Raw genomic sequence first — 15,546 nt, 5'->3', positions numbered from 1 at the left:
CTTCCTGTTGTCTTGAGAAGATTGCATCTTTTTATTGAGCATAGTTCTTAAGCTTCTGTAAAATATATATTGCACTTTGTATGCACTGAATTTTCTTGAGAGAGTAGTATTCTCATGAGGTTTCAAAGTTACTGATTTAATGGGACTGGAAAATAAGATCTTTAAGCCAGTTTAAGTAACAACTAATTTTCATAATGGCAAGGATGGTAGTCTTTGTCATCATATCTTTTTCCTTGAAAGCTTGAACTTATTCATTGGATATTTGCATCTTATTTTAAAGGGTGTTTTAAATTTGAAACCCACTTCATTATATAGCTTGGCCAGAGTTGCAGTTCTTTGGGACTCTAATATTGGCTCATGAAGGATAGTGTGTGGAGGGCTGCATTCTTTGTAGCTGAGCTGTGGCCATGGCTGCCATTCTGAAAATTTCCACTTTTAAAGGAGATTTTGCTGAGTGGAACAAGCATCTCCTGTTGAGTTGATGAGGACCCAAAAACTGGACACAGTTTATTGCAGTTTTCTACCAGCCATTATATTTGTTGGCCAGGGAACACACCAATGAAAGAAAGGCAAGTACAACAGAGGAAAATAAGAAAGAGAAAATGTGGTTGTATATAATAGTTCGTAGGTTTGTTTGTTTTGTTTTGTTTTTTAAATAAGGAAAATCCTTGTTTGGGTTTTGTTAGGGCAGCCTTGCTCTGAAAGTCACCTGGAGACCACTGTGGGAGCAGATAGTGGGTTTATTGAGGGAAAAGGGGGCAGGGGGGTGGAGGGGAGAGGCAACCCCCGGACCGGCTCCAGGGCATGTAGGAGCAAGGGGAATGGGGAGCAAGGGAACGGGGAACAGGTAATGGAGAATAGGGAATAGGGACTCCTAGTCCTCCTCGTGGGCCTGTAGGAGTCCCACCTGTACTTCTGCAGGCACCTTTTTTATACTTGTCAACCACATATTTCGGTGAGGGCGAGTTTGCTTATCAACATATTCAGTAGGTCATTTGCATCCCGCTCCCCACCAGGTTAGTTAACACATCCTCTGGGAGCAGACTAGGTCCATCAGCATATCCTCTGGGAGCCCGGCCAGGGCCAGGTCGATTAGAATATATCAGAAGTCCAGGTGTGCATTCTAGCTGCCTCCATGTTCTTACAGGTTTCATTCTTGAAATTAAAATTGGGCCAATAGCCTGACAGCAGAGCAGTACTGTGCTCTGGCTAAGTTTTTGATCATTGTAGCTCTATCAAAGCCAGATGTAGATCAGATCTAGGTTTTACTAGATTTTGTAGGATTGTAAGAAGCACTGAGTCCTGTACAGAAACCTCTTAAGGTTAAAATAGAGGCCCCAATATAGTGTCCTTGGAAGAGAGAAATTTTGTGGATATGACTAGATGAATTGCTTTTCTTTTGATGTCTTTTTGTGTTTTCTTGGGTATTTATGCATAGGCTCTGGGGTCAGACTAAGCTCAATTTCTAGATCCACCATTTACTAGCCGTGTGACCTTGGGCAAGTCATTTAACCTTTATGTGCATCAATTTATCTGTTAAAGGATGCTAATTGGACCTACCTGTAGAGTTGCTAAGAGGATTAAAGGAGATAATACACCCAAGTGCTTGGCACATAGTAAGCTCTCAATAAATGTTATCTCTTAGTATTTTTAATTTATTTCCAGTGCTTCATCCTTTATTCACACTCTATATATGAGAGTTTAATAAACACCTTAATCTAATATCTTACTTCTTTCGCATTTCTTCTTACAGTTTCTGTAGATGTCCAGTTGAAGACAGTAGCTCACCAATAACGAGGGTTTATCATTTTGAGCATTTCTTGCTAAAGCTAGTTTTCAGCACTGCTCTGCATCTGAAAAGGGAATCATTCTGTATCCCTCCTTTATATATTAGTCTATCAGTAGGTAGGCTGCCCCGCCTTTTAATTCTCGTCTTGAATTGTTTATTTTTTGTATGTGGAATTTATAGCCCTCAATGATATTGACCCTACCTAAGGCAAATAGAATAGCTACAGCAGCAAAATGAAAGTGACAGTAAGGACAACTTTTGTTTACAGAGTATTTACTGTATTCCTGGTATTGGGTTGAATATATTATTTATAATCTCAAGAACAACCCTTTGAGCTTGGTACTTTTGTTATTCCCATTTTACCTTGGAAGATGTGTTTAGAAATTAAGCAAATTTTACAAAATGCGAAACTGGTAAGTCGTGCATCTTGAGTTCCAAAACCAATTTCCCAAGTCAGAGCCTTTATTTTATGTTCTTATTCACTAAAGACTCTTTGAACAGAAGTGAGGGAGCATTGGCACGGGTAGCTTGATTAATTCTTCATAAATCCTGTCAGGTTCTGAATAGTGTAGCCCTGATAAAGACAGCGTGAATTTCTCATCATTACAGGACACTCAACATAGTAAAAATCAGTATCATAGGGAAGGAGATGTTAATGTGGTAGGCAGACTATATTTTACCATTTGGTGGTGGTGGTTGATTATTGCTCTAGAAACGACTACAAAGGCAGCATTTACTCGACAAGTCATGTATACTTACTGCAGAACACTGACTGCTTTTCATGCTGGCAAGTCTGTGCTTTCCCAGTACTGGCTCCCTGCAAGGAATGTAAGCACGTTAGATTTTAGAGCAGGAAAAACACACCTCCCACCTCATTTCACAGCAGAGGTCACGTAGGGATACAGACTTTTTGGTGACAGTAGCTGTTACTTTCTGCTTGTGGTTTTTGATACTTGCATAATAATAACTTGGTAGATGTTGTCAGATGACAAGCCTTCCTCCTACTTGTTCTCCATAAAAGAATTGCTAGTGACAAGCATTTTATTATATTGAGATTTCTGCTTGATACCGTTTTAGGTTAAAATGTATTTATTATGAAATGTTCTCCCCTTCCCCCCCTTCCGGAATGTGGTTTTTTTTTTTTTCCTCAGTAATGGACTAAGGTGTGAGTGTATTGTGAAGAAGGAAAATTTGTTGCCCATATGGACCCCAGTGAAAATTACTTAAGTATGTAAATAGATTCTGCTTCTATTTAGAAAAATGATGTGATGAATGTTATTCATCCCCCCCCCCCCCTTTAAGGAGACTAGTACTTTATCCCAATATTTGCATCTTAAGATTAGTCTACTCCAGAATCAGGATGTTTTTTTTTTTAAATGCTACTATAATCTTCAAAATGTAGGCTTTATAAAGTGGGAGAGAAAATTTAGGGTAGATACAAAGACAGAATTTAAAAAGCATAGTAAGTTCAGGAAACTGTAAATGGTGTCATAGGTCAAAACACAAGTACAGTGTGGGAAAGTGGCAGGAGATAAGAGGTCAGACAATGAAGGAGCTTTGCGTTCAATGCTAAGTCTGGATTTGTTCCTATAAATTATTGGGAAACTTGTAATATCTTTTAAGAAGGGGGACAGAGAAAATCAAGTTTGGTCTTATATACTCATGTGGCAATGTGGAGGGTGGGTTGAAGGTAGAGAGACAATTTTATTCATTATGATCATTATTAGGATGCTGTTGTAATAAATCAAGCAGAAATAATGAATGAATTAAGGAGTTGTTCCTAATTCATTCATTATTTGAGAAATATTTATTAAATTTCTGTTATGTTTCAGACACAGAGTTAGTTACACATTAAGTTAACAGATAAACAAGATATAGTTATTGCCTTCAGGGAGCTTCTGTTTAGTGGAGAGTTGACAAATAACAGGAAATTACAGTTGTCAAGTACTGTAATGTCATTTATGATAGCATATAGGCCTTAACCCAGTCTCAAGGGGCAGGAAGCTTTTTTAGGAGAGCATAAGTAGAAGTCAAGTAAGTAGAGCTGTTCAAGATGTAGGTAGGGTTGGAAAGACAAGTGTTTCAGTTGAGGAAATAGTATCTGAAAATGGCTGGCGAAGGTGAGAGAAAAACTGGTTTGTTGCGGGAACTACGGATCATTTAGTGTGGCTGGGTTGTGGAAAGCAAGAAAGTGGGTTGAGAGAAATGAGGCCGTGGTGTTAAACAGTTACCTTATAAACCATGTGAAGGAGTTTGCTTAAGAGCAATTTAACTATTTTAAGCTGCAGTGTGTCTTAATCAATAGGCCTTTAGAAATATTCCTCTGGCTGCTGTGTGGAGGATTGGGAAAGGAGGAGGAATAGTGCAGATGATAAGGGGGGTGCCAGAGAGGCAGAGGAGGGTTTTTTTGGGGGGAGCAGAATGAAGGGTTTAAAGAAGGGAGTGATTAGTTCTGTCATACTCTGCTGGAAAGTCCTTAAGATAGACTGAGGACTGCCTACTGAATTTGGTATTAGTGGATGGGTTTGTGATCTTAGAAGAGTTTCACTAAGTGGAGTAGTAGGGTTGGCAGGCAAATTCCAGAGAATAAGAGAATTGAGGAATGTTAGGTAAGGAGGTAGCCTTCGGGATTAAAGACTAATAGAAACTTGACTATGAGGAGATAAAGAGCATTTGTGAGGAAAGGTACGGGGAAGTGTCAAACTATTGAAGGTTTTAATGAGTTCTTAGTGTTTATCTGCTGATGTGGTTGCTATGAGGGGAACAATGAGTTGGGGGAGGAGAATTAACATTATTTTGAATGTTTGTTGGTGGTTTCTCATAATTTGGCAGGACAGGTGTTGTTTTTGTTGGAAATTAGAAAAATCTGTCCAGCATTAATGCAGATATTGGATTTAGGATTTCAAGACTGGAGTAGTTATAGATTATGACTAATCCAGGAGTGGGCTTGGGATAACAAAGGGGAGTGTAGATAAAGGTCCTTGGCAGTAAGGTCATAGTTGTGGGAAGTTGATTAGAATGATGAAGACAGAGCCAGACACCAAGGTATTCTCTAAACATTGAGAGGTGACCAGAAATGAGTTAATGACATTAACTTGAATCATGGTGTAGTTGAGTACTAAGAAGGTTTCCATGATATCCTCACCTTCCAGCCACCCTTCAGGTGGGAGAACTTTGAGGAGGGGGAATAATGATCACATATTCTAGTTCCTGTATATGACAAAAATTTGCCAAGAGGGTAGACTTTTTTTAGTTGTGCTCCTTTGCTGAGAGTACTGTTTTATTAATAGATTGTCTGTGATTCTCTGTGGAGATGACTTGTCAGTTATTTTCATATGAATGCATTTGGAAAAGTGCTGTTAAGCAACCTGTTGTCATTACCTGTTGTTACTGTAATATGTCAATGACTAATGATCTCATTGGTCTAGTTATCTCCCCTCCAGCTATGCTGGCCCCAATAAGTACATCGCTAGTCTTTAAGAAATGCATTCCTTAAAAGCTAAGTAATCACTTTGGAGCTGGCCTTGGCAATGACTGAATGAGTTGGACAAGTTGGAGAAAATCTTGAGCCTTAAAGCAACTTTGACTTCCAGGTTGGTTTGTGCAAGGTAACAAGAGATGAATCAGTTGTAATTTAATGGGATCTGATATTACTCTTATTAGACATATCGCTTTAATATAATGCTTTGCCATTAATGTTTTAGTAACCTGACAGCATTAAAGAAAACTGATATTCTCTGTTTATTATTTCTTGGCTTCATGACAGAGGTATGTATTAAAATGCACTTAAGATCTTAAAAGGGATGTCTAAGAAAGTAGTTAAAAAACAAATCCCAAGTGGGTTGATCTGACAATGTATAGCTAATTGCAGGTAGATTTTATTATTCAAGGTATTGGGCAAGACAACATCTCCCTTACTTTTGCTCCAATACAGAAAGTATACACACGGGAGTGCTGGCACAACATAAAGTTTGAGGAAGTAGTTTTTGATACAGGGATAGCAGAATAGTGTTTTTTAGTGCTGTTATGTTATGCTATTTTTCCTATAGAAGCCTGCTAAATTCAGAAGTTGGTCAAGAGAGGCTTTTGAGCTAAAAGTGAGCTCATAGAAATTTTTAGCAATAATGAAAACAATGAACAGTTGTTTAATATACATATCTAATATTAGATATATCTTATATACATATCACCAAAGAAATGTCAATTACAATGACATTCTTTTTTTACTTGTCCAAATGATAAAGCTTTATTTTTAAAAAGATCATACTTAGTGTGACTGTGGGATAGGGGACTAGGTAGGCACAACTGTAGTGGTATGTATCAATAGCTTTAAAGTGTATACTTTTTGCCTTAGTGGTTTCAGTTTTAGGAGTTTGTCTTATAGAAATAGTCATAGGTCAAAACAAGAATATAACCATAAGAGTATTTATTGTAGCAGTGTTTTGAACAGAAATAAAAATCCCCAAAAACAAAACAAAAATAAACCCCCAAGAAACCTAAAAGTCCAATCCTGGGAGGTCAATTTTAAATTATGACAGTTTCATAATGCTATATAAAACTACTTTAAAAGATTGAAAGATAAACACTATGTGTTCCTAAGTGGGAAAAAATTTCATATGGTATGTGTGCACAGTGTAGTTTCATTTTTGTGTTGATAGATATATACAATAGGAAAAAACTACAGGCATTGCCAAGGAATTTAGGATGAAGTGTTGAGTTGTTGAGTAGTTAAAGTTAATGTGGGTGCACCCGAAAGAGGTTGGGATGATGATGGAGCTGAAGTTGAGGTGGAAACCATTAAGCCAGATAACAAAGATACACTACTGTTCATTAAAATGTCTGTGGTTGTATTCCATGAGTGGTAACATTAGTGATTCTCTTCTTTTTTGATTTGTATTTTCTACAATAAACATGTATTACTTTGTAATTAAAAATACTTATTTTAAAAACGAACAACAAAGTGATTGGGTGCTCAACTTTCAGTAAATTGTCAGAAGAGTTTTTGTTGTGAACTTAATTAGCAAATAGGTTATTTAATTGTATATAATGTGATGATGGAAATGGTTATTAGTTTTCTTCATATTTGTACCCTTAGCTATGGCCAGTTTATGGGGTTCTTTTGGGAAGACATTACAAAGTATGGCAATATGATTTGTATTTAAAGTTAGATTGCTAGGTCATAGAAAAGTGAGACATTTTACTGTATTGCTTCTTCAGATCAAGAATATTTTTCATTTAAAGGCCTTAGAGATTCAGCTGCCTCATGTGTCTCACAAGATTATATTCTAACTGATCTGATAAGACATACAATGAGTTGAACTTCAGACTGATGTAAAATGAGTATTCATCCGGACTGACAGTTTATTTGCCATTGCTGGTCTATTCTGAGTTTAAAGAAATCACAGATTTAAAGTATTTAAAGGAGTTAAAGTTGTAGTTTCAGCAAAGTCACATACATTTAAGTTTTGGAACTATCATTGAGTGCAAACACCTATCTGTAGCTTAATTATCAAATACTTGCTCCGTTATTACAACTTGGTGTAAAGAGATGAACCTAAAAGTAAACTGTACCTACCAATTAAAAAAACAACATAAGAATGCTTTAGACTTTGTATTTGAACCTGATTCCAGAACTGTTCCATTTTTAACTATATGGTCAAACTGTAGGCAAGTTTGATACCCCTGTGTTTGTGAAAATGTATTTTCTTTCACAAATCTTTTTAAGTAAAAGCTAAGAATTGTCATTAGTAATGTAATCTGGAATCTGATTTGAAATGTGCCTTGATTTCATATACTTTGCTCTTGAGGGTAGTGCATCTACAGTTGTCAGTATTCTCTTTGATTTGTTCAGAATGAATCTATTAGGTAGGATAGAGAGCAAACCAAGGCAGGGAGAAAGAGGGAGACATGCCTCATCTGTTGACCCAACAGTCCTGAGCCCAAAGTCCCCAAGATTTCGGTTCCTGTTAGTTGAGGGGAGAATGTTACATAGCAGCTAGAAATGAGCGGCCAGAAGGAAATAAAGGCAGGGCCCTTACTGAGAAAGACTCTGGGTCTCTTGGAGTAGATGAAGAAACTACTCAGACACTCTTCATCTGAGGAAGGAAGGGGGGGGGTTTCTCTAGTGGAAAATCGTCCTCCTTTCTTTATTAGTCAGGGTTTTTATCCACTTTCCACATGTGGAAGTACATAAGGAAAGTATGCAGCCCTTTCCCAAATGGTAGGGAGTGAAAGGGAAATGCAGATCAATACAGGGTTGAAACATCCAGGTATTTTACACAATGTCAGAAACATTTCCTCTTACTTAATAGTTCTGTTCTTCACATTTTACTGACAAGGATTTGAGGCTTTACAGAGAAAAACAGAGCAGGTCCCCTTTCCCTTAAAAGCTACTTTGTATTTCTATTCTGTCTTTAAAATCCCCTGAGGGTGGGATTCAGAGCAGGCCTGGAAGACAACCTGCGGGCTAAGGGGCCAGCTGGGGGCAGCTCCACACAGGGTCAGTCTTTTTTAAAAATTATTTATTTATTTGTTTTTAGTTTATTATTTTTAGAGTGGAAAGGAGAAAGACAGGGAGAGAAACATCACTGTGTGGTTGCCTCTCACTCACGCCCCCAACTGGGGACCTGACATGCAACCTAGTCATGCGCCCTAACTGGGAATTGAACCAGTGACACTTGGTTCGCAGGCCGATGCTCAAACCACTGAGCCACAGCAGCCAGGGTTGGTCAGAGTCTTTTAAACCAAGCCTGTCTGCTTACCACATCTCCCCATGCCTGTCTGTCCCCCACACCTTACCATTGAAATCTAACAAAGAATTTAACATAGGAGGCTAAAAGCAAAGGAGGACACATCTCACCCTGTTGACCCAGTGGTCCTGAGCCTGGTCCAATAAGCCTGCCAGGCATTCATTCCAAGCAACAAGCAAAACTATGATAGTGCAGGAGGCGGGAGCCCTTGAAAGTCTATGTGTATCATCTCCACTAGCTGGGCAAAGGAAAACCTTGAGACTGTGTATTTACCCCAAGGCCTAAAACGGGGATGGGGAGGAGGTCCACAGTGCACAAAGAAAAAGCCCATAAAACAACTTGGGTTAATTGCATGCCTCCCCTGAATAGCTTATTGGATTATTGTATGGTATTCTCATATGGGTACTACTCTGGTACATTAGTGAGGTGCCACTGTCTTCATTTATTCTGTGTCTCCTAGGCATTTCTAAAAATGGGAAAAGGGGAAAAACATATAATTAACTCCAGAGGTTACAGGAACCATGAAAATAATCGAGTTGTTAATTGGCATTTATTAAGCACCTATTGTATGCTTGTTACACTGCTTTAGGCTTTGGTGTTACAAAGATCAGGGAGGAATAAGATACATAAAATACTGAAGGATATAGATGAGATGATCAGTTATTCGGGAGTTGTCTAGAAAAGTCTCAACTTTGCTTTATGTAAAAATGGAATCAACATTCTTTATCAACAGTGGCACCATTGTGCCTTTTGGGGTCCCACTCTTCCCTCACTGCCCTGGTTGGAGATCTCTTGCTCTTCCAAGTTCATAGTATTTTGTCTGTTTTCTTTACATTGTACATTTGTTCATATCTGGAAAAAGAATGTTAAATATATTAATGTTCCTATTTTAGTATACTAACCTCCTTTTATCTGATTTTCCTAATCTCATTTTCGTTTTATCTTTTAAAAAAAAATTATTTATTTGTTTGTTTGTTTATTTTTAGAGAGGGGAAAGGAGAAAGAGAGGGAGAGAAACATTACTGTGTGGTTGCCTCTCACTTGCGCCCCCAACTGGGGACCTGACGTAGAGCCTAGTCATGTGCCCCGACTAGAAACTGAACCAGCGACACTTGGTTCGCAGGCCGACGCTCAGTCCACTGAGCCACACTAGCCAGGATTTTCTTACCTTCGTATTTTATATTTTATCACAGTGTGTATTTATGTAGGCTACCTTAAACAATTTTTGAATCAAAGCAAAATATAAGTAAATAAATAAATGATACATTTGCGTTTTTATTCTACATTATTCAGCAAAGTGCCTTACATATAGTATATAGTACATTGATGTAGATATGCATTTAGTGCCCTGCATGTTTGTTGAATGAATGATTGGTGCACATATGAGATAGTCTGCTATTTAGAATCTTCTATTTGCCTGTGTCTGGTTTACCTGTCTAGTAGACTGTCTGACCCATTAGATCCCAAGAAACTGGCTGAGTATATAACCAATATTTTGTTCACACCTCCACTTGTGTGCAGGAATTTATGCCTACTCCCAGTTGTCAAGGAGTCAAGTGTATGGCAAAATGAAGGAAGACTGACTGGCAGTGAAGATATCTGAAAAGATATAATCTAATAATAATGTCCAGTGCTTCCTCTGAATCTTGTTTCCTCACATCATTAATTTCAGAGGGATGTAAAATTGCTTGCATTGAGGGTAGATTTGGGAATTCTTTTTTTATAATTGAATGAAGTGAAAAGGTCCTCTGTGGTACTGTTGTGGATGAAAATGATACTAGTGAGAGAACGTACAGCTGCCAGTTTTAATTCTACATGCTTCTATTAACAACTTAATGAAGAATAGTGAAATAGCCCCCTGTTTATAGTTTTTATATCAAGGATAGAGAAGTGCCATATTATCATCCTCTTGGATCTGTTCTGTCTTAATGTTACTGGAATTGGGCATGTTTATATGTTAATGATATTTTTCTGGTCAAAATTTACAGCTCTATTTAAGGGAATACTTTCTTATTTCCACCCTCCTTAGTCAAGTTATAATACAGAATTGAACAATTTATAATTTACTGTGTTCATTGTATAAAAATTTGTTCCTTATTTTTAACTTTGAAAACGTGTGTGAAAGGCCTATCAAAGTGCACAGCATTTTGCTAGATACTGTGAATGATGTTAGGGAAGATACAGTTTCTGCCCTGAAGATTATTACCTTGTATAGTTTGAACTAGCACAGTTAGAGAACAGTATGTTTGTCCTCAGCAGCTATGTTGTTGAAGATTAGAAATTATCACCATGGATCAAAATATTGGAGTCTTAAAGAATCTGAGCCGTTTTCTGGAAGAGTAGATAATATTTGCACAGGTAGAAAGCAAGGGTAAGAGGTGCCTGTAAAGAGGGCCTTTTAAAAAGACTGTAGATTCTGTAGAGGCAGAAACAAAATATGCTTTGTGTGAAGGTGAGTGAAAAGTATGATTGTTTGGGGGCAGTAATTGGAGAGATTTTGTGGGGGCAGTTTTTAGAGGATCTTGAAAGCCAGACCAATAAGTTTGTGTTGGTGTGAGTTTAATACAGGTTCCTAATGGACTATGAAAGGAGTCTTTTGGGAAGTTCAATTTGACAGTGATATTATAGGGGATAGTTGGCAGTAGTCAGGATGAGGAAGTTAATTATATAATGTCAAGGGATTTTGTGATTATTTAACAATTACCAATCACTTTTTGTTCTAAGTTCTTTAGTCATTATTTCATTTAAATCTCACAACTACCTTGTGAGTCAGGTATTATTTTCTGTCTTTATCAGTTAAGAAAACTGAAGCACAGGAAGGTCAGGCAGCTTTCTTTAGGTCACAAGCTAATAAGGCATAGAGCATTCAGTCTGTCTTCAGAAACCAGGGCCTTAAGCATTTTGCTCTAAAATGTTGTTTTCCAGAGGAAATAAAATTAAAATTCTTTTTATCTCTGTAATTTTTTTTTCCTTATTAATTTCCTGTCTCCTTACCTACAACATAACATGGTTTAGTGGCTTTAGAACAAAGGTTTGGCTTGGGGATTTCAAAAATGGTGACTTCTGATTACTTATAAATAATACTTTGTAATTTTAAAATTTTCCTTCTAAACTGTGACAAATCAAAGTGACTTTAGACTGGACTTTAAGACTGGAGGGAGGGAGGCTAGCTAATTTTATAAATGTTTATGGTTTGCTGAGCTTCTTTACTTAAGTCATATTATAAACAGTAATGGTTTTTTAAAAAATTTATATCTGGTTACATACATTGTACCATTTATATCTATTTAACTGCTAACCTGACAGAAGCTCTTTAAAAAATAACATATACACATTCACAAATTTGGGGTTTCAGGTGTCAAAAGATTCATAATGTTACAGAAACAGGGGAGTCCAAAAATCCCCAGAGTTTGCTGCTGGGGGGTGGGGAGAAGTAAACAGCTTTTCAAATGCTTCCACATGCCTGAGGCTGGTGGCTACTGTTTTTCTTATGCAAATGGCTTTAATGCATCCAAAGCCTCAGGCAGATGGGAGGAGTCTTGAACCAGGGGACAGTATGGAGAAAGCACACAGAGCCTAGGTAAGGTTCTGTGAATGGTCAGAACTGTTTGCAACGCCCACTGCGTCAGATGATGCAGTCAGGGATATATAAGCAGCTGCAGACATTTTGACTCGGACTCTCTCAGGCTCTCGCTCTGAGACTCTCTCTGGCTCTCGCTCGTGCTCTCACTGAGACTCTCTCTCGCTCTCTGACTCGGGTTCTCACTCACGCTCTGGCTCTGGCGCTCTGACTCTCTCTCTGGCACGCTCGCTCTCAGGCTCTCGCTCTCTCGCTCTCTCGTGTGCTCCATGTGGCTTGGAGAAGGGGTCTCCAGGCTGCTTTAAGAGGCTCTCGCCAGGCGGTTTTGAGAAGGAGAGGAGATCTGCGCAGTTTGCAGGAAGAAGACAGTTTGCAAGGAGGCTGAGAATCCAGGTGGTTCTGCATTGAGAGCTGGAGGGCACCACAGCACAGAAAGGACCTCCCCAATCAGATTGAATGATTGGCAGCTGCTGGTAAAGCTGAACTGTGTTTGGAAAGTAGGGAAACGGTTTCTGTGACTTTCCTAAAACTAGCCTGGTTTGGAAGGGGGGGAGGTAAGGATATGTGTTTGTGGGTGTTTTAAAGAGCATAAGACTTAATAACAGAAATCCGCAAATAACTAAATCTATATAACTGTTAAATAAACAATTCTTTTTCTTTTCACCAAACTCTGGTATTGAGAGTTATAATTTTGGCGGCGGGCAATCGGGCCCCTAACTAAAGAGCCCGTGGGTTTGTTTTCAACTGGAGCAGCCCAAGGGTTCTGTAACAATAATTGAAAAGAAAAATTCATAATCGATTTCTAATTCATTCGAGGTCATTCTATTTGATGTACGTATAATGCGTAATTTAGAAAAGGCAGTTAGTTGCTTGGCGTTTGGTGTGCTCCAGGTTCCCTTTGTCATTAATGACAATTGGTAGTCTCTTTGCTGTGTGTCTTTTAGGGTAAGGGATTGAGCTCCTAAAAACACATTTCAGAGCTTTTCCCACTAATGATCTTTCCTCTTATTCTTTACTGTTTGGTTTCTTTGGCAACCTGGCTTCACCTAGCAGTCTGCTGACTTCTTCATAGCCTCTCTTCCTCTGTGCTACCCTTCCTGAAACTTGAGTTTTTTCCCCTTCTGACTTTAGGATTGCACTAGAAAAATAAGCATGTTTTCTCAAATCTCTGTTCCCTTATGTTTCTCAGAATATATTGAAAGGAGAGAAGAAGTTACTTTTAGAAGCTAAGTAACCTGTATTTTTGGGTTTCAGGGTTTCAGCAAAAAGGCTAAATTTATTCTGATGTCTGCAGTGCATTTTTTTGGGAGGGAGTTAAACAGTAATAGCAAAAATGTTTTTCAGTTAAACCAGACATTTTATAATTAAAATTTTTTAGGAAAGTGTGGTGTTGCAGAGAGAAAATTTGAAAATGGTGTGTGCATAGTTTGGTTATTATTGGGTTATGCTTTGATTTGTCTTTTTAAAAATCTGTCTATGAAAAACATTTCTATTATATGGGGAGGGGAAAGGAAGTAAAGATCTAAAAATTTATCTTTTTTATATTTGGTCACTTAGTGATACTTTTTAAATCCCAATTCCTTGGCCCTGTTAACTTCACTGTCTTGGGCAGTACTGTACATTTTTACTACCTAAAGCACAGTGGAAGGTCCTACTTCTTTAAATACAAATAACACAATTTGTACAGTTAATATATATTGGTGCCGCATGGATGATTCTAATTGTAGTGTAGTTGCCATGCCATTTTGAGGCTGAGCTGCCTCTAACGCCCTGGCTCGGTTGGAAACTTCTCTGTCCAGCAGAGGTTTCACGACCACAGCGGTACAAACTTATCAAGGACATTGTATTTTGTCTGGGGGTGGGGTGGGGGGTGGGGAGGTGGCTGTTTCCTCTAGTGGAGAAAGTGCAAGACCTCCGTACCCCATGCTTTTTATTGAGAAGGGTATGCATGGGAGATACAATGTCAAAATTTATAAATCATCAATTAGCTTTTAGGCACCTGGGTTACAGTTGACAGTTACAGATTCGTCGTCGTCGTCGTCGTCGTCGTCGTCGGCAGCCGTCCGTCTCGAGAGACGATGGTGTAGCTTCTTAAGAGTCTATCTGCACCGCCGAGAATGGCTGTGCAGTCCAACTCGGGAGTGACACGGTATCTGTCTCCTCCCGTGTTGAATCGACATCTTGTGATGACGCTGGAGTGTCCTCTCCAGTGAAGCTGAAGCTACAGAGCCTGGGCAGGGTGATATGGAGGGTCTGCTGTTGCCCATGCAGCAGACCCCCCCTCTCTTCGCAGCTGAAGGATCCAAGGGAAAGACGGAGTCAATACAACATGGCTTCAGGTGCGCCGCAGGAGTTGCCGGTGTTGACTACAACGTCAAACCGCCTTAGGGACTCCGGCTCCGGATTTTCTGTCGGGGTTTACTCCCTTAGCCTTTCCCCTGAAGAGGTATGCCGCAAGGCAGCGGAGGTTTTTTGGAGTCAGAGTTTTCCTTCTCTGATGTGCCCTGACTGGAAGATCGAACCAGCGACACTTAGCTCGCAGGCCGACGCTCAATCCACTGAGCCAAACCAGCCAGGGACAGATTACAAGTATCAATATAGAGGACACAGTGACCAGTCTGTGTCAGGGTCTGTTAAACATCTTGACACCACACTGGCATTAGGTGCAAGGTTTCATACATTCTTTGCTACAGATTGTTTATATAACTATAAGAAAAGCAGAGCAAGCTCTAAAGCATGATATGTATTCTTTAAACCCAATTCCCATGGGAACCCTCTTGAGTGGCCTTCAGTCCTGTCTGCCTCAGCCTTCCAGTTTTTTCTTGAGACATAGAGGCTTCCCGGTGGGGCCTGACTCACAGCTTGGGCTACAGTTCCTAAAACCACAAGGAGCGGTCCCACACACCATTTTACATTGGTAAATCTTTTACTTTGGCTCAGTGCTGTGGAGTGTATGGTGTGTAGGTAAGGAAGAGCTAAGAAAGGAAGAAACAGGGACAGAAATAGTAAGAATTGGTACACAAATGCCTTTTCCCAGTAGGTACACAAATACATGAGTTTTCCGTATGTGTGTCTAAATACAGATATTCCTTGACTTATGATGGGGTTACATTCAGTAAACCCATGATAAGATGAAAACATCCTAGGTTGAAAATGCATTTAATACACCTAATCTACCAAGTGTCATATTAGCCTAGCCCACCTTGAACGTGTTCAGAACACGGTATCCCCAAAACAGTGGAAACAATATTCTGTAGAGTGTTGCCTGTTTACTCTACTGATTGATAACTGACTGGGAGCTGCGGCTCACCACCTCTGCCCAGCATCAGGAGAGAGAGCATGGTACCACATATTGCTAGTCCAGGGAAAGATCAAAATTCAAAACTTGAAGTATGGTTTCTAATGAATGTGCATTGCTTTTTCACACC

At 39.1% G+C, this 15,546-nt stretch overlaps 1 protein-coding gene across 8 annotated transcripts in view; it reads left to right on the top strand.

Annotated features, from left to right (window-relative positions):
- Positions 1–15,546, top strand: part of SIK3 (SIK family kinase 3) — a 310,884-nt gene that overhangs the window by 100,799 nt on the left and 194,539 nt on the right. The gene's annotated exons all lie outside the window — the stretch shown is intronic.

The sequence above is a fragment of the Furipterus horrens genome, unplaced genomic scaffold (genome assembly GCF_987537825.1).
Source record: "Furipterus horrens unplaced genomic scaffold, mFurHor1.1.pri manual_scaffold_2, whole genome shotgun sequence".
Lineage (NCBI taxonomy): Eukaryota > Metazoa > Chordata > Mammalia > Chiroptera > Furipteridae > Furipterus > Furipterus horrens.
The sequence above is the reverse complement of the archived record's forward strand: the minus strand, read 5'-3'. Positions and strand labels throughout refer to the sequence as shown.